At 42.8% G+C, this 15,365-nt stretch overlaps 1 protein-coding gene across 1 annotated transcript in view; it reads left to right on the forward strand.

Annotated features, from left to right (window-relative positions):
- Positions 1-15,365, forward strand: part of LOC136114593 (zinc finger protein 462-like) — an 84,429-nt gene that overhangs the window by 33,828 nt on the left and 35,236 nt on the right. The window lies entirely within an intron of this gene.

Raw genomic sequence — 15,365 nt, forward strand, 5'->3', positions numbered from 1 at the left:
CTTTTTTTTTTCCTGGTATTTAGGCTACAGAGTTTTATTGCTTGTACAACAAATGAAGAGAATACAGGATTGAAACCTGACATAAAAAAATGGTCATCCAGTTACATGCATGGCAGCAGACTCAACATGCAATGTTCTTACTTTAAATGGATGACAGGGAATACAGATACTGTAAATGCCAGGAGAGGGGGAACATACTGCACTCCACATGGATTATCTGTGTTGTGAGGAAAAGCAGCAGTGGACAAAGCAGGCTGTAGGAAAGAATGCCATACTGGCCTGGAGTTGCCGTTACAAAGGAAGCAAATGGCAGAACATCCATGGCTTAGAAAGGGAGCATTGTGCTCAGCATAGAAGTAACTATAATTGGGGAAAATTAGCTGAAGAACTGTAGGAAAATGTATTGGGATTACATGGCAAGGCTTTGGTAGAGGGGTGCTGAAAGGGTGGCTTCTGTGAGAAGAGACCAGGGGCTGACTTTGTGCCAGATAGACCCAGTTCCAGATGACTCCAAAACGGACCCAAAGCTGAGCCCATCAGCAACACTGGTGATGCATCTGTGATGATAATGTATTTAAGAAAGGGTAAAAAAATGTACAGCATTTGTGAGAGAGAGAAGTGTGAAAAATGTGAGAGAAACGACCCTGCAGACACCAAGTCAGTAAAGGAGGGGAAGGAGGTGCTTCAGATGCCAGAGCAGAGATCCCCATACAGGCCATGGTGAAAACCATGGTGAAACAGGTTGTCCCCCTGCAGTCCTTGGAGGTCCAAGATGGAGCAGATATCCAACCTGCAGCCTATGGAGAGGACCACAAGGCAGCAGGTGGATATGCCCTGAAGGAAGCCAAGTAAAGTGCATCTGTACCAATGCATGCAGCATGGGCAACAAACAGGAGGAGTTGGAAGCCATTCTGCAGCTGGAAAACTATGATATACTTGCACTCAAGGAAATATGGTGGGATGACTCACAATGGGAGTGCTGCAATGGATGACTATAAATACTTTAGGAGGGATGGGAAAGGAAGGACAGGAGGTGGGGTAGCCCTGTATGTTAGGGAGTGGTTTGACGGTCTAGAGCTTAAGGATTGTTGAGTGTCTACGGGTAAGAATCAGGGGGAAGGCCAACAAGGCAGATATCCTGGTGGGAGTCTGTTACAGAGCACCCAACCAGGATGAAGAGGCAGATGAAATATTCCATAAGCAGCTGGGAGAATTATCATGATTGCTAGCCCTTGTTCTCATGAGGAACGTAAATTTACCAAATGTCTGATGGAAATAAAATACAGCAGAGAGGAAACAGACTAGGAGGTTCCTGGAGTGTGTGGAAGATATAACTTCCTGACACAGCTGGTGAGTGAGCCAACTAGGGAAGGTGCCCTGCTGAACCTGTTGTTTGTCAACACAGAAGGACTTGTGGGTGATGTGATGACTGGAGACCATCTTGGGCACAGCAATCACAAAATGATATAGTTTTCTATTCTTGGAGAAGTAAGGAGAGCTGTCAGCAGAACTGCTACCTTGGACTTCCAGAAGACAGACTTTGGCCTGTTGAGGGGCCTGGTTGACAAACTCGCTTAGGAGGCAGTCCTAAAGGGCAAAGGAGTCCAGGAAGGCTGGACATTCTTCAAGAAGGAAAACGTAGAGGCACAGGAGCAGGCTGTCTCCATCTGCCAAAAGATGAGCCAGTGGGGAAGAGGATTGGCTGAACAGAGAGTTTTGACTGCAATTCAGGAAAAAAAAAAGAGAGTTTATGAGCTTAGGAAGAAGGGGCAGGCAACTCAGGAGGACTACAAGGATGGTGTGAGTTTATGCAGGGAGAAATTCAGAAGGGTAAAAGCCCAACTAGAATTTAGTCTGGCTACTGCCATAAAAGACAATAAAATGTTTCTATAAATACATTAACAACAAAAGGAGGGCTAAGGAAAATCTTCATCCTTTATTGGATGGGGGGGGGTGTCGTGGTTGAGACGGACAAACGACATAGATCAAGTTCTTCCAGGATGAAAGTAGTAGATGCCATTTATTGCCACAAGTGCATTTTTATACAGGTTTACCAATTCATGTGTCTCTTCATTATTGGTTGCAAGTTACAGCAGTAACATCTCATTGGCTAATTTTGCTATCATCAATGTTACTCTTACTCCCTTCTCTCTCATGGGTACATCCTTAATATCTCCGGATACTCCTTTACTCCCATCTTTCTCATGGGTAGGCCTTCATATCTTCAAGGCTAATTTCTGTTCCCATGCCCTCCGTCAGGGAATCCACGGACCCACTGTAGTCCCCCACAATTCCCCCTTTTCGTTTTTGTGCTAAAAAAATTGCCTTCATTGTCCACTGCAGGGCCCTTTGCAGCAGAGAAATCATGCATGGCAACATTAGTAACACAACCACAACAATCATCAAAACAATCAGTCCCATTTTCACTACTGATAACAACCATCCTAAAAACCCCCAACCACTAAGCAATTTATTTAACGAATCCCATCAAAATCTTCACACCCATGTCCTTGAGCTAATAACAAAAAGTCCATTGTGGCTCTACTCTGCCGTGTGGTATGTCTTACAGAATCTACATCTAACAAAAGTCCACTTAAAGCCTTAGAAGTTCTGTTAGTTTGCTTAACTAACCAGCATCCTAATTTTTCTAAAGTATTTAGAGCTGTAGCTGTGCCAACACCAGATACGAGGGATCCTAAAACCCTTAGCCCTGAACCCCAAAAATCTACATTATCATCACATTTTGACTCATATACGTGCAAGAAGTGTTTTTTTCATCTTGCTCTTCTGTGATCTATTATCATAGATACATTGGGTGTTAAGAGAGTTAATCGTCCCAAAATACACAGTCCTCCAACAGCATTAGAAGGAATTCCTTGCCAGGCTCTATCTCCGCACATCAAGAATACACCATACAGGAGGTTTTGGGGTCGCTCTCCCACATTATCAATGACACCCCTTGGATTCTTCTGCGAGGCATTACACCATCGAGTTTCATTTCTATAGTCACCAAGGGTAGCATTAACATTTTGCAGTTTTATCCATTCATGTTCTTGTATATTGTTCTGACACTTCTTACAAAGCAGCTGGATACAAGCATCCATGGGCACAGATCCCAGCAATTCCAGTTCCTGTGGTTTGATATCTGCTTCTGGGAGGCAATTAATCCAAAGTGCCATGTTGGTATTATTACAGTTTGTTGCAATGCCTTTGCACCAACCGCTATTTTGAAACAGTCGTGTGATGCTGCTGTAGTCATCAAGGGGGATGCCAACCAAGCATGTGTGGAACGGGTTTTCTGGAGATGCCATAGCTAGGCATATGGAGTCCTGGTCAGTCATGCTGGCTAAAGTAATCCACATGTTAGTCTTTGTCTGTGCAGACAGCCAAAACGCAGCAGTTGCAGCAGTCATTGTCAGGAAGATAACACAGGTTTCATATGTCGTGCCTGCAACCATTGCGGCCCTTGATCTGTGAAGACACAAGCATAGCCTCTCCCCCAGGTTATCAATTGATGTGGCCTTTTCCACTGATCATTAACTAGTGATTTGACCATAACTAATGTAGGTTCTTTCTGATTTAGCATGTTTTTGGGTCATACTTGCGAAGTGTTTCATCACAGGGCAAATTTGGGCTGCACCACTTAGATATAACTGATTCATCACATACAATGCTTTTGACAATTGGTTTTGTGGTGTTTTCCCTACTTCTCTCCCCTTTTTGTTTGGTTTTTAAAAAAAAAAAACAACAAACAAACAAAAAACCAAAAACAAAAAAACAGGTCAGAATCAGATACGTGCGTTGGACCTTGACTACGTACTCAGAATCACAAACCAAATTTAGAGACTCCTCCTTAAAAAGCTCTAAGTAATGTAAAGCTGCACCAAGTTCTGCTAACTGGGTTGAACCTTCAATAATTTTTACAGAATTATGTCAATTGTTATCTTCACACCAAACCACTACAGATTTATGAGACTTCCCAGAACCATCAAAAAAACCTGTGCAAGTATGTAGGATCAGACCAGATACAAGTATGGTCTGTGACCTGATGTTAAAGACTTGCAGGTTCTGCAGCAATTTACATTTTACATTTATGCATGCCAAAAGCTGTGCTATTAAGAAAATAAGCTAGTGCAATTTACAAAGACATAGACTTCAAAAAAATCAAAATTAAATTTCACAAATGGTACATATATGACAAAAGGATCATGACCTATTGAGACTTACTTAAATTCATTCCCTGCTTTGCTTGATCAGAGTAACAATCAGTATATCGGCCTGTTAGCAATCTCGTCATATTGTCCCACAATAGCCACAGGTTTTTTCTATGTTGCAGCTATAAACAGACAAATCTGCAAGTCCAATCGAATGCAGTCAACCTGTAAGGTTGTCATAAATTTATTCCTCAAAATCACTAAGTTCATTTTGGCTGTCATATTTATTGGATATTGTTTCCCCTTACCGGATCAAGTCCTGTTTCAGTTCTATCAGTGTAGTGTTTGCTTTATCGAGACATTGGTTGTTAATACTAGTGGAAATACAGCATTCAAAATTTCCTTGGAGATTTCTCACTTGCAGCAAGCAGATCTGCACCAACCAAGCAGCTTCTTGTGGGACATGCAACTAAACAGAATTCTCAGAAAACATTATTTGAGCTTACAATTTACTTAACAAATCTTGACCCAAGAGAGGTATAGGGCTTTCTAGCAAATACAAGAATTCATGTATTAAAACTTTGTTCCAAATTTGGCATTACATTGGTCTCAAAAAACGGCCTTTCTTTCATTCTCTCCCATGACGTCAAAAACTAGCACAGTGAATTTACTAAGAAATCTCTTACAACTAGTTACCACAGAATAAGTCTATATATACAAGCAAAATATTTTTTTGCTTTAATTTCCCAGCTTCAATAGAACTATGGATCCACTGGTGATGCCTTTAAATTTTACGCTCAGACTCCTTCATGCAGTATTACAGGTCTCTAGCAGTAACACTGCTTGGGGGAGGGGCACAGGGGGGAATAAAACCTCCCTCTCGCCCCCATCTGAGATGGCAAGATGTCCAGCCCAGCATGAAAACAAATCTGTTCCAACTCCACATCAAACCAAACAGGCTCCACTCCACACTCAAATTAGTACCAGTCTGACCCAGAGAAGCACTGAGCACTCTGACCCCTCAGTTCAAGAAGGACAGGGAACTGCTGGAGAGGGTCCAGCATAGGGCAACAAAGATGATTAAGGGAGTGGAGCACCTCCCTTATGAAGAAAGGCTGAGGGAGCTGGGTCTCTTTAGTTTGGAGAAGAGGAGATTGAGGGGTGACCTTATTAATGTTTATAAATATATAAAGGATGAGTGTCATGAAGATGGAGCCAGTCTCTTCTCAGTGGCAAACAATGATAGGGCAAGGGGTAATGGGATCAAGCTGGAACACAAGAGGTTCCACTTAAATTTGAGAAAAAAACTTTTTCTCAGTGAGGGTGACAGAGCACTGGAACAGGTTGCCCAGGGAGGTTGTGGAGTCTCCTTCCCTGGAGACATTCAAAACCTGCCTGGACATTTTCCTGTGCGACCTCACCTAGGCGTTCTTGCTCCAGCAGGGGGATTGGACTAGATGATCTTTTGAGGTCCCTTCCAATCCCAAACATACTGTGATACTGTGATACTGTGACCCCCCCAAAGCTGACCAGTGTGAAAAGACTGACCTCAGCAAGGAGGTAAAATGATGAGCTCTTTCCCCAGATGTGTCAAAACCTAGGAAACAAGACTGAAGCAAAAAGAAACAACACCAACAACCCCTGATTCAAAGCCGAGAAGCAACGCAGTGCCATAACAAGGATGGGTGACAATACTCCAGGGAAAAAAAAAGACAGAGTGGGGGGAGTAAAGCCCCCCTTTCTCCGCTTAGCAGCGGGAAAACAGGTTTTTCCATTTTCTTTTTCTTCTTTCTCTTCTTGCTGCAGTTCAGATGTAGACAAGGCCACGCAGCTGGTGTAATCGCTGGTACGAAGTGGGAGGCTCTGGCAAACTCCTCAGTTGCAATGAGCTGAGTTTTTCAGGCCTGTGTCAAGCTGCAAGATATTTATATTCAAACTGGACAACACATGCCTGGGATATTTTGCTCTTTTGTTTTTCCATTTCATTCCAACCATAATACACTTTATACGCAATTCCAAGTAGCTCAGCAATAGTTACATTCCTTAGCTCCATTTATCTTTTACAATTTACAGATGTCAAAAAACAGTATATTAAGCATCAATCCCTGGATCCAAATCAGTTCATAGTCTAGCAGCTTTTAAATACAACCTCATACAATACCAAGTTCACATCCATCATAGCATTTAGGTTTTCTTGTGTTGGTTTTTTTTTGTTTGTTTTTTTTTTTTTTTTGTGCTTTGTTTTGGTTTTTTTTTTTTTTCAATGCAAAGCAGAGTTTAACAATTTAAATTATTTTCTGGTCTCAAAATTACTAGATAACAATATAAGCAATTACTCAAATGTTTAAGGATGCATCCTAAGGGGAAGCAAGGTGGATTTTAGCAGTGGAACCGGTTCAAGGCCACGCAGCTGGCATAATCGCTGGTATGAAGTGGGAGGCTCTGGCAAATCACTCGATTGCAATGACCTGAGTTTATCTGGCAGCTTAACACAGGCCCAAAATCCATGTTCAGGCATCCAGGCTTGGGATATTTTGCTTTTTTGTTCTCCCATTTCACTCCAACCATAACACACTTCATACACAATTCCAACCAGCTCAAGAGTTGCCACACTCCTCAGCCCCATTTACCTTTTACAATTTACAGATGTCAAAAACCAGTATATTAAGCGTAATCCATTATTCCATTTTCCTAGATTCCAAATCAGTTCATATTCTAGCAACTTTTAAATACAACCTCATACAATACCAAGCTCACATCCATCATAGCATTTAGGTGTTTGTTTGTCTTCTTTTTTTTTCTTTTTTTTTTTTTTTGAAAAGCAGAGTTTAACAATTTAAATTCTTTTCTGGTCTCAAAATTACTAGATGACAATATAAGCAATTACTCTAATGCATAAGGATGCATCCTAAGGGGGAGCAAGGAGGAATTTTAGCAGTGGAACCGGTTCCCATTTTGTAATTATCTCCCCAAACAAAATTCTTTTGGTACGAAATAGAAATATGCAAATTAAAATACTGAGCTCAGATATGAAAACCAAATACCGAGTTAAAATATGCAGATGGATTACAGTTACACTTATTCAAGACAATATCTCAATTTTTGCATTGCACCTTTGAACTGCTTACTGCTCAGCCAGGCAGAGGTGCCGCCGGGTCTCCCTGACAAAACAGGTCAGTGCGCACTGGAGCCCAATTGGCACCTGCCCCCCGACACCGCAGCAAGCTGGACTGAGCAAGGCTTTTATTAGTGTCTCATCTGGGGTGCTACAACTGTTATCCCAAAACCAGGATTCTTTACCTACTGTGCATACAAAAGAGCCAAATCCAGCACATCGAGAGGAGACACAGCCTATCACAGAGTTGCAGAAGTCTGAATGCCAGAATAAAGCTAGCATGCTAGAAGGAAAAATAACAGCAACTACACACAAAATTTTACCATCACATTCATGCAGTAAAGAACTAAATTGCTCATGATCTTCTGTATTATCACAAAACGCACATTTTGAGTCCATGGATTCTCATTATTTAACAGTCTGTGAAGTCACTGTACCACACAAAAAAGACCTACTAAAACTGCAACATGCTTAAACAGATACCCACAAAGAAAACATGTTAATGAGGAAAGCATCGTGCAGACTACAGCAAGTTTATTGTGACCTGCGTGTTATCAGTTAACTCTCTCTCAGCTTGTTGAAGTTCAAACCATTCTGCCTGTAAAACTGTCTTAAATGATCTAATGATCTCTTGTAGAAATTTATTTTGTCCTGCTCTTCTCACCTTAAAAACAAGATTAATTGCAACAAAGTATTATACTTCAAGGTTCTATCCTCGGGCTGCTTTTCCCATTCATCTAACTGACACAGCAGCCAACATTGATCATAATATTTCACAAGATCTTCCTTCCTCATATTTCCAAGTGCTTTCCTATGTTTTAAAACACCTCCCAATACTGATTTCTTAGGAAGACGACTGAAAACAGACATTCCTGACCCCATCTTGCAAGTAAAAACTTTGAGAAAAGGGAGGGAGGGGGGGAAGCACAGGGCTGCTTGCAGCGCGAGTGGGAAAAGTGGGGAGAAGATTTTACAGCGCACTTATACCACAAAGAAACAATTCTAACAACAACCAGTAAAACAATTAACTCACATTCCTGACAATCTTCTTGATTTTCAGAGAGGCAATACACAGAAACACTGTACTGTAAAACTCCCAGATAACATGTTGATAGTAAACATTAGCATTCTCTACTGTTAATTTCAACACCAGTGCTTCCTTAGCTTCTAAGTTTTCAACCTGCTTATTGATGGCCTCTTGAAAATGGTCAATAAATTGCATGTAATTCTCACTGGGACCCTGATAGTAGTTATAAAAGATTTGGCTGCTTTGTTGGTTTCAGACACCTCTATCATAGCTTGATATGCAAGGTCTGTTGACTGCCTCAGGATTTCAGAAACTAATAGCGCCTGTAATTGTGGTGTGTCAATTAGTGTCTGTTCCAAGAGTTGTGGAATACCTGCCCCTTTCAACGAGTCCCCAGGTGCATCCCCTTTCCCATCACAATCAGCATGACCTCATTGCTGACTGTTGAATTCACTCACTAATAGCTGATCTGATCTTTCACACAGTTCTTTTGCCCAGTTCTTATCTGGCGACTCCTTCTGCTCTCTCATGGAAGTTGGAGGGTTAAAAGGCGATAAAAGCAGATACAAATTGGTAAAAGGACTTGTTTACGACTTTAGCATTCTCAGCTTTCACAGGTTCTTTGGGCAAGTTGTCTGATTCCAATCCTTTGGACTTGCTGTTCTCATCAGGGTTGGGTAATAGTGTAGGAGGACACCCGCTCGGCATTTTTCCTCCCCCCACCCCGGACTGCTGAACAATCGGGGGTGCCGAAAGCACAGCAGGGGATGGAGTAGAGAAGGTATCAAAGACACAAACCGGGTAAACTTCACGGCGACTTTCAGGATTCTTATCAGGCTGCAACGCTACAAAAACTCCAGCAACAGCAGACCGTTCAGCCTTAAAATCTTTTATAAGCTTCCATGTAGTTACTAATGATTTAGCTTATTTATCATCTCCATTGTTGACCTTATCCCATAATTTCTGCCCTTATCGTCCCAAAGTTCACGTTTAAAAGCCTCCTCGGTTTCTCCCGGGTAGCCACTAGTTCTACAACAAACTAACAGTCTACGTATGTTACTTTCTTCCTATTTAAGTCCTCTCACAGAGAGAATATGCAGGAGGAGCTTAACGACGGCTTGTTCTTCAGAAAATACGTTTTACTCCATAACTTCACTCTTCCCTCCTCCTGCCCCCAGCCGCTCATCTTTTCTGGTGATCCATCGACGAATTTATCCCTGGGGCATCCGTATACCTCTGTCTGGTCTTCAGTCCAGCTGAACCGCCTCCGACTGGGCCGCTCCAGGCTTTTCCCTGATCATAGTGAGACGCCATTCAGAGTATCATGTCGGGGTCACCATTTGCTGGAATGATCAAGGACTCAGCACTCCGATTCAATGTGAATCACACAAAGCCATTTATTACAGAAACAAGCCTCCTTATATATGCAACTATTCTCTGATCACGCATCCATGCTGCAAGCATGCATTCACTGATTGGATATCATCTATGTTCACGAGCTGTTCACGCACTGGAGTCTCACTGATGATAGGTCTGCCGATCCACGTCATGTTGAGGCCCTGTTATTGTAGAAATGCTTCTCTCCCACAGCAGGTCCTGTTCTCAGCATCTGAGTTGGCCTTGAAATTCCTGGTTGGTTCAATAACAAATCTCCATCTAACAGAAACCCCTCCACAATTCCCCCTTTTTGTTCTTGAACCAGTCAGGCCCCATTTACAGCGTGCTGAATCATCTTTGAAATACACTGCAATACAGAGCACATGATTAACACAATAATTACAGTTACATATAATGCAATTAAGCCTTATTTAATAAGATCAAACAACTACCTACTTATTCCAAAACTTATAAGCTATACGTCAAACCTTAACTTTACTACGGCAATCTTATTAATGTACTGTTCTAGTTTGCCTAAAGCACTTATTAATACATTCAGAATAATCAAACAAGTTAATAGAGCACAATCATAATCTTAATGTTAAAAGTAGAAAATTAATAACTGCATGATTTTGTAGAGTAACATGTCTAATACCATCAACATCTATTATTAGTATTTCAAGAGTTAAATTAACCTATTTAAAAGACCAATAACTTAACTTTGATATATCTCCTAAAGCTTTACCAGCTGCTAGATCAGTGAGAAAGAGTGCAGTAGGTACTATGGTAGGAATGTCTCATAATTTTACCTCATTTTTGCATTGACTATCTAAATGTAATATCGCCCTTTTGACTCTCCTGCTGTTTGTTCAAATTGCCATTCTCCACAGAAGGTACACCACCTGCTTGCTAATAGGCTTCTGGACCACCAGGTCTGTGAGGATCCATGGTTTGCATCTGAAACAGTCCTCACAACTTATCTCCCTCCTGTCCATCTGCATCCATTGAATCTTTGTTGTCTTTATTCAGCCATGGCTTGACCCATTTCGCGGGAATCCACTTCAATCCTTGGCCTGTAATGACACAAACATAACCTTTTCCCCAGGTTATCAACTATGTTCACGAGCTGTCCTCACACTGGAGTCTCACTGATGATAGGTCTGCTGATCCACGTCATGTTGAGGCCCTGTTATCATAGAAATGCTTCTCTCCCACAGCAGGTCCTGTTCTCAGCATCTGAGTTGGCCTTGAAATTCCTGGCTGGTTCAGTAATAAATCTTCTTCTAACAGAAACCCCTCCATAGGTGTCAATCTCTTCTCCCAAGTAACAAGTGATAGGACAAGACGAAATGGCCTCATGTTGCATCAGGGGAGGTTTAGACTGCATATTAGGAAAAATTTCTTCAGTGAAAGGATTGTCAAGCATTGGAACAGTCTGCCCAGGGAAGTGGTGGAGTCACAATCTCTGGAGGTATTTAAATGACATGGTTTAGTGGTGGACTTGGTAGTGTTAGGTTAACAGTTGTACTCTGTTGAGGAATGGCTTAAAGATAAGGGACATGGATCTGCGGACCAGTTGTACGAGCAGAGCCCATTTTGAAGACTTTAGTACAAGTAGTAAGGTTAGGCCACGGTGGGAACCACTGACTGTTTCAGTAAAATCAGCAAGGTCACTGCGACCTTGGCAGAGTTTCACAAACAGCTTTCAACAGCACAAGAATGTAGAATAAGCATAGCTAGCAACTGCAAGTAGGAGGACCAGGCAAATGTACTGTTAGAGCTTAAGCCAATTAGTAGGTGACAGGTATGCATAATTATCGTGAACTGTATAAGTATATGCTATTTGGGCTAATAAATCGAACTATGCTTCATCACTCATACTGGGTCGACCTGCGTGTTCCTCCGCTGCTCAAAAGTGGCGCCCGAATGGGGAGCTGAAGTTTCCACTCGGAGCGGCGGATGCAGAGAAGCACCCGTTAGCAGCGAACCAGGAGGCAAAGATCGACCAAACGCTGTTCGACGCGACGTGTCATTCCGAAGCCCGGACCGTCCAAAAGGGGTCTGCCATCTGCAGGGGCTACCGGAAAGGCTGCCACAAGGTTAACTAGGATAATAAGGATCATTAGGTTAATGAGGATAACCAGGATAACGAAGATAACGAAGATAATAAGGATTACAAGGATTACAAAGATAAGGTGGATTACAAAGATAACAAAGATAACAAGGATAACAGGAAAGGTTGCAGCGCCAGCCAGTGACATGGATTTTGAGGTAGCCCTAAATCTATTACAGCGCTTTGTTTTTCAAATGACATGTAAATATTGTAATGCACTGGTTGCCACAGGGTTAACTAGGATAATAAGGATAACAAGGATAACGAGGATAATGAGGATAACAAGGATAATAAGGATAACAAGGATAACAAGGATAACGGGAAAGGTTGCAGCGCCAGCCGGCGACATGGGTTTTGAGGTAGCCCTAAATCTATTACAGCGCTTTTTAGAAAAGCGGGGTGTAGATTGTATCAAACAGTTACCGGAGTTGGTTTCGTTAGGAAAACTGAAAGGGTGTTTTGAAAATCCTGATTCCCTTTTTGAGGTCAGCGAGTGGCAAAAATACAGTGATGTTTTATGGGATATGGTAATAGACGATGATAAAACTGCGAAAAAACTTATGAAACCGTGGCGCGAAGTAGTTAATAGTATTAAAAGATATAAGTTAGAGAAAAATTTGGCAGCAGTAGCCACTGAACGCTTAGGGGGTGATGTGCCCACAGCGGGCCGTTTGTCTATTGGAGATGATCATATTCCTGTGCCTGCTACTGGGTGTCCCATCCCAGTGAGTCATGGCCTAAAGGGGTCAAATACAGAACCTCCCCGATCAGTGCCCTCACGATCTAGTGACTGCCCTGCAGAACCCTCTGCCCCCCCATCTCCTGAAACAGAGGAGGAGGGAATTGAGCGTTCCTCAAATAAAGTGAAAGAAAACATTAATAAAGATGTAGCTTCAGTTCACACGGGTCATCCTATAATGACTCCTGTGAATTGGAAAAATATTATGAGGCAAGCAGCGGAAGAAAGACAATTTGACATTGCTAGCAGCATTTCTGAAAGTCTTGCATTCCCGGTAAGGTATGAGGTAGTGAATGATAGAGAGACGTGTGGCATGCATAACACATTAGACTGGAAGTTGTTATCACAATTAAGGAGTACTGCGAATGAGTCTGGATTACATGGTGAGCCTACAAAGCAATTGCTGAATTATATATGGGGAGGAACTCTTTTGTGTCAGGAAGATATTAAAGGAATTGTTAGAATGGTTATGACTCAGTCGCAGCTTTTATTATGGCAGGCAAGTTGGCAGTGCTATTGTGAAGTATCTTGTCACCAGCCTCGACAGCGAGGTGATCCCCTTTTGGGGGTTACAGTTGAGCAATTAATGGGGATGGGTAGATATGCTACCGTAGATGCACAAATTCAGTTGGGACCAGTTGGCAATGCGAACAGCGCGGCTAGCAATCGCAGCAGTCAAAACAAGCCCTCCCTCACCATCATATATGGCAATAAAGCAAGGCAGAGATGAGACTTTTGCGCAGTTCATAGACAGAGTAACTGCAGCCATAGATCAGTTTGATGTACAAGACTGGATGAAGCCAGCCTTGTTGGGGCAGTGTGTCTTAGAAAATACTAATCCTTCCACAAAATCCATTATATTAATGCTGCCAGGAGACGCTACCATAGAACAGATGATAGAACGCATGAGCAGAGTGCCGGTAGGACCCCAGGCTATGCTAGTGGAAGCAGTGCGGGAGTTAGGAAAAGATGTTATACAAGTACAGCAGCAAGCCTTCGCAGCCTTGGCACCCTTGCCTCAGCCCAGTAGGCAGCCCCGACCCCCGATGCAGAGAGTAATTAAGCGCTACCGCTGCGGACACGAGGGACACTACAAAAGACACTGCCATACCCGAGTTTGGTGTGAAAATTGCAATATGAGCAATCATAGTACTGCAGCCTACCAGCGAACGGGAAACTGCTGTCCGAGCGCGCAGAACCGTCGCGTGGGGAAAACAATAGCGGTCCCGTTCAAGTCAGTGGAATGCCAGCGTCAGCGCAACAACAGCACCATCTAGCGTCGAGCCCCAGCTCCAACCCGTTCCTGCCCACTCCTTGCGTCCAGCCACAAGAGGGAGCCTCGGCCTCGACTTGGCAACAGCAGTAGACTGCACATTGATAGATCAACGACCGCAAAAAATCAACACGACCACATTCGGACCTATAATGATCAATGGTAAACCACAAGGTGCATTGCTACTTGGACGGTCGTCAAGTGGAATAAAAGGACTCTTTGTTTTGCCTGGAGTTATTGATGTGGACTTTAAAGGGACAATATCTATAGTAGTACAGACATCGTTTCCCCCTATTCATATTCCATCCGGAAGTAAAATTGCACAGTTGGTCCCGATTCCACAACTGACAGAAAGCATGGAAGCGTTGTCTCCAAAGGAAAGAGGAACAGCTGGATTTGGATCAACAGGAGGCCTAATCATGTTAACAATGACTATGAGTCGCCGACCAGTAACCTTGATTACACTATGCAATGGAAGAGAGCAGATCATCTTGGAGGCACTCCTGGATACAGGAGCTGACCTTACCATCGTAGCAGAAGAGCGGTGGCCTCGTCATTGGTCATTGTTGCCCATGGCCAGAGGAGTAGAAGGAGTAGGGGGCTCCTCCTCCGTTTTGCGCAGGAGCGATCATATTTCTGTTATCATAGATGGAAGGACAGTATCAACTCATATTACTGTTATGACCTTGCCTCATGGAGTTAATGGACTAATTGGTCGTGATGTCCTGGACCAATTAGGAGTTATTCTCACCACTAAAAGGCCTTTTTAGTAACGGTCACTGCAACATGGACTTTCCCGATCCCACTGCATTGGTTAGCTGATTCCCCGGTCTGGATTGAGCAGTGGCCATTAAAAAAGGAAAGTCCTGAAGCAGCACATCAACTAGTAGAAGAACAACTATTACAGGGCCATCTTAAGTTGTCTACAAGCCCATGGAATACTCCCATATTTGTAATTAAGAAGAAATCAGGAAAATCTCGACTTCTACATGATCTGCGAGCCGTGAATGCACAGATGCAAGCAATGGGAGCTCTGCCACCAGGTTTGCCCAATCCTGCGATGATACCTGAACACTGGCACTTATTAATAGTGGATTTAAAGGACTGTTTCTTTACTATACACCTACACCCAGATGATACTCAGCGATTTGCATTCACTCTGCCGTCAATTAACAAGGAGTCGCCCGCTCAACGATTCGAATGGACAGTGCTCCCACAAGGAATGAAAAATAGTCCTACGTTATGTCAACTTTTTGTAGATAATGCATTGCGTCCAGTCCGGGCTGCATGGCCCAAAGCAGTGATGTACCATTATATGGATGATATACTAGTAGCTCAAGAAGGCCCCTTTACTGAACATCAACAGTACTTTTTATCGCAGGCTTTAGAACAGGAGGGACTGGTAATTGCTCCAGAAAAGATTCAAACAACAGCCCCATGGAAGTATCTAGGCTGGCAAATATCAGATTCACAAATTCGGCCTCAGAAACTGGAAATAAAGACTGACATCGGTATGCTACATGATGCCCAAAAGCTGATGGGCGACCTGCAATGGCTAAGGCCAGTA

This window comes from Patagioenas fasciata, chromosome W, assembly GCF_037038585.1.
Source record: "Patagioenas fasciata isolate bPatFas1 chromosome W, bPatFas1.hap1, whole genome shotgun sequence".
Classification (NCBI taxonomy): Eukaryota; Metazoa; Chordata; class Aves; order Columbiformes; family Columbidae; genus Patagioenas; species Patagioenas fasciata.